The sequence below is a fragment of the Rhagoletis pomonella genome, unplaced genomic scaffold (genome assembly GCF_013731165.1).
Source record: "Rhagoletis pomonella isolate Grant_MI unplaced genomic scaffold, Rhpom_1.0 Rhpom_scaffold_00016, whole genome shotgun sequence".
Classification (NCBI taxonomy): Eukaryota; Metazoa; Arthropoda; class Insecta; order Diptera; family Tephritidae; genus Rhagoletis; species Rhagoletis pomonella.
Window position 1 is genome coordinate 104,467 of NW_023458570.1, and position 4,772 is coordinate 109,238.

General features: G+C 36.8%; 1 protein-coding gene across 1 annotated transcript in view; it reads right to left on the bottom strand.

Moving 5' to 3' along the window:
• Positions 1-4,772, bottom strand: part of LOC118749408 (cytoplasmic dynein 2 heavy chain 1-like) — a 162,277-nt gene that overhangs the window by 86,526 nt on the left and 70,979 nt on the right. The window lies entirely within an intron of this gene.

The window sequence follows — 4,772 nt, forward strand, 5'->3', positions numbered from 1 at the left end:
TTTAAAAGTTATGAACAAAAAACTTTTGTTAAATTTCGTTGTTTTCTTTGAGCAATTACACCAACAAAGATTCACAAAATCACCTCTTATCACTTTTTAAACACTATTAAAATATATAATTTAACTTATTTATTAAAGAAACACATAGTTTTATCAACCTAAGATAGATTATTTTGTTATTAAAAAGAAGTTGACAGTCTTTGCGTGCTGAAACGCGAGATTCCAAAATAGCTATAGTGCTGCCACTGTATTAGTATTTCGTAATAATTCACTTTTCCTTATGAGATGTGTGCACTGTTCAATGCTTTTTTTATAAATCACATCGCAAATCGTAAAATCGCACATTTGACACTCCATGACGCTTACTTTTAATTAAAGCTAAAATAACTGTAAATCATAAAAGTAGCGCTGCCATGGTATAGCGAAATTTACTATTATATTTTGGTTACAATATCTTATTTAGATGAAAGTAAAAAGAAGAAGAAGAAGAAGAAGTGTAGAGTGTAAACTGAGTATAATAGCGCAAATGAAATGTGAAATAAAGTGGCAATACCAGCGATTTGAGGTTATAATAATTTTAGCAGGCGCAAAGTTTGTTTACTCTGTTTTATTAACGAAATATATAAAATAAAAGTGAATAAATGATTTGGTTTGCATAAAATAAAAACCGGAAACGTTTTAGTAGTGTTTTAAAAGTGGAAACTGGTGATTTAGTGCATTTTTGGCGTGGTAATTGCTGATAGAAAACAACGAAATTTAACAAAAGTTTTTTGTTCATAACTTTTAAATGGTTAATAATATTACTCTCCCCCCTCCGGATTGTTATTAGGGGGGCTGAAACGCGTCGTTTGGTACCCCTCCGCACCTTTTTTAGGGGTTGTTACCCCACCCTAGAGAATTACCATAAAAAATACATAAAAGAGTACAAATGTTATTGAAATTTAAATGTTATGTTTTTGATATTGTTTTGTTTTGAAATTAAAATAAAAACCTATTGGCCCGTAGTCATAGTCAAAATAAAGTCGACTTTAAAGTTAGTTGCAGCTTTTTGACATAATTTTCAATGGGATATCTGTCAAAAAAGCTGCAACTAACTTTAAAGTCGACTTTATTTTGACTATGACTACGGGCATTGTTATCTTTTCCTACGATTTTTTATTTTTCGTACGATTTTTCTGGTGTTAGTCTACGCAATCGGTTGTGTGGAGTGCCAACCCCGCTCGATATTCGTATTCTTCTAAAAGGCCCTACACACGCATTGATTTATCGGTTGGACAACCGCTAGAAGTTGGTGGTAAATAAGCAGTGTGTAGGCAAGTTGACAAACCTTCGTCAAGTTGTTCGTCAGGTTGGAGAAAAATCAAAAATGTTTGCTTTTTGAGGCAGGTTGGTCAACATGTTTCTCTGTGTGTAGACAAGTTGGAAACCTAAAATGCGATTTAATTTTTTTAAAGGCGCATTAACGCCAACATGTGTTTTTCGGTTCGTTTCACTAGTGAAAATGTGTATAATTTGTGAAAACGGGGCGGTAGCGATAACAAATGCATAAAAATGAGAAGCATTCCTAGCATAGCTTAAAAGTTTACCGGTGCTGTTGTGTTGTTCACAGTTCTAAAATTCTTACTCAAATGAAATCGGCCAACTGGTTGGTGCGTTTGTAAGGAACTTCGTTATGTAGGTTGGTCAACTAGTTGGGCGACCGCTAGAAGTTGGTGGTAAATAAGCAGTGTGTAGGCAAGTTGACAAATCTTCGTCAAGTTGTTCGTCAGGTTGGAGAAAAACAAAAATTTTTGATTTATGTGGCAAGTTGGTCAACTTGTTGCTCTGTGTGTAGACAAGTTGGCAACCTAAAATTCGATTTCATTTTATTAAAGGCGCATTAACGTTAACATGTGTTTTTCGGTTCGTTTCGCTAGTGAAAATGCGTATAATTTGTGAAAACGGGGTCGGTAGCAATAACAAATACATACAAATGAGGAGCATTCCTAGCCTAGCTTAAAAGTTTACCGGTGCTGTTGTGTTGTTCACAGTTCTAAAACTCTTACTCAAATGAAATCGGCCAACTAGTTGGTGCGTTTGTAGGGAATTTCGTTAAGTAGGTTGGTCAACTGGTTGGTCGATAAATCTATGCATGTGTAGGGCCTTTAATACGGCTTTCCCACGCCACCCCCATTATGTAGTTCGCTCTCTCATTCGTCATTCGTACTCCAACCACCTTTCGAATTACGTAATTCGCCCTACTAAATTTTGAGAGTGAATTACCTCATTTGTTGGTAATTCAGATCCAATTACCATGCGAATTACGAACAAATCGGTGCTGTCCCTAATTTTTATCGGGAATTTATCAAAACTAGCTCACAAATCAAAACTTGCGTTTTTTCTGAGTACGAAAAGAAAAGTTTATACACGTTTACATCACCAATTTAATACGGAAACTTATAAATTTTTAGCAATAACTTACATTTTGCATAAATTTTGTAGCGAAGAAAAAAGGGAAATGTTGAGTAGCGCTCACATCGTTTTTGGGGTGGTGGCGGAGGGGGAGGGGTTATAAAGAATAAGAAAGTTAATTAAAAATAGAAAAAACAAGTTTTTATAAAATGTATTTTTGCGTAGAATTCCTTTCTACGTAGGCGGCCTTCGGCCGCACTTAGGTATTATAACCCTCATGCAGTAGAATTCTGCTTTCTGTGTTGCCAAAGAAGAGGGGCTGAACACCTTTTGCAGAGAACACCTTTCTGCGTAGGTGCCCGTCGGCCGCACTTAGGGAATATAACCCTCAGGCAGTAGAATTATCCTTTCTGTGTTGCCAAAGAAGGGGGGCTGAACACCTTTGCAGAGAACACCTTTCTGCGTAGGCGGCCTTCGGCCGCACTTAGGGATTATAACACAGGGGCAGTAGGATTCTCCTTTCTGTTTTGCGAAGAAAAGGAGCTGGACACCTTTTGCAGAGAACATCTATGTATATTTTTAATGCTTACTGGGTTATATCCTATCTTCTTTTGTCTCTCAACCAAAGTCAGACGCGTGATTTGAAGGTGTTTTTATTTAATGAATTGTGATTAATTGGTTAATATTAAAGTCGTAAAGCAAGTTATAACTAATCGAGTAAAGTGTAAAGTGAAGGGGAATACAAAAATATATTGGTGAAGCGGCTGCTTTAAGAAGAATAGGGGTGATAAATGTACGCTAATTTCCGAAGTTTACAAAAAAGGCCATATTTCAAACCCAATTTGTAAATAAATTAGCGACCAAAATTTACAAAAGTGAGTGTTAAAATAATGCGTAGACCCTTGACTACAAGTGTGTGAATTTTTTTTTGGATCGGGCAACCCCTTTTGGACGGAATAGCCCGAAATAGTTGTGAGTGCTACTAAACCCCACCCGAAAAAACACAAAGCCCAGACAGAGAACTGTCAAATCGAATTAAAACGATGTTTCCACGTCAAGTTATTCGCTATCCCAATCGTAATTCGCTATCCCATCGGTATTTGGCGCCCCAATTGCGAACCGAATCACGTAATTCGCCATACAAATTTTGGAGAGCGAATCACTTCATTCGTAGGTGTTTCAGATCCAATCAACATGCGAATCAAGAACAAATCGTTGTATTTTCTAATTTTTATCGATAACGGCTGTCAAAACACATAGACCACACAATTCCCCACCAGCACAAACATTGAAAAAATAGCTAGAGTCGTTAAAACTATTGATTTAGCTAATTTACCACTGCAAATTTTTTCTCCACCGTTGAAATGCACAATATACAGCACATTAATCATTAAACAAAAGCAAAGAACAAGAAACAGAAATGCAAAGTGATCACGAATGTGACGTGTAAACAGGTTGATTCGCAGTTCATAATTGAGATAGCGAACCGCGTGATTCGGTTGGCGTCGAAACGCCGTTTAATTCAGGATGGTGTGGGAAAATGGTATAACAATATGCCTAATTAGAACGGGAAACTATCGAACGTGTTCACACTCGATAGTTTCGCTAGTTGAAGTTTTGCACCATAATGGATAATTAAGTTTAGAGTTGCCCGTTTATATGAACTATTTCGCTTTATTTACATACTTCCACACGCACAAGTGTATCTAAACGAAAAAGCCTTTTTGCCAATAAATTTCAAATTAGAATGATAGACTAGTGCAAGTAGAGAAGAAATGGCATAAATGCACAATACTACCAAATCTCGAATTAAAAAAATTCATACGGGGATCGATAGAGATCATTGAGGTGAGTGTAACGATGTATTTTTTTTTTTTGGGAAACAACAACTACAACAATTATTAAAGGTCAAAGTTCAAATTAAGCATTTTCTCAATTTAATATTTCTCGAAAACCTCTTCAAGGAATTGGACAATTTTGATATCATTTGATAGAGAATTTAATTCTCTTTAATTTGTATACATATTTATTTAGCGCTTACGCAGAAAGGTGTTCTTTGCAAAAGGTGTTCAGCGCCTTTTCTTCACAACACAGAAAGAGAATTCTACTTTGTGAGGGTTATAATCCATAAGTGCGGCCGAAGGCCGCCTACGCAGAAAGGTGTTCTGTGCAAAAGGTGTTCAGCGCCTTTTCTTCGCACCACAGAAAGAGAATTCTACTTTTTGAGGGTTATAATCCATAAGTGCGGCCGAAGGCCGCCTACGCAGAAAGGTGTACTCTGCAAAAGGTGTTCAGCGCCTTTTCTTCGCAACCCAGAAAGAGAATTCTACTTTTTGAGGGTTATAATCCATAAGTGCGGCCGAAGGCCGCCTACGCAGAAA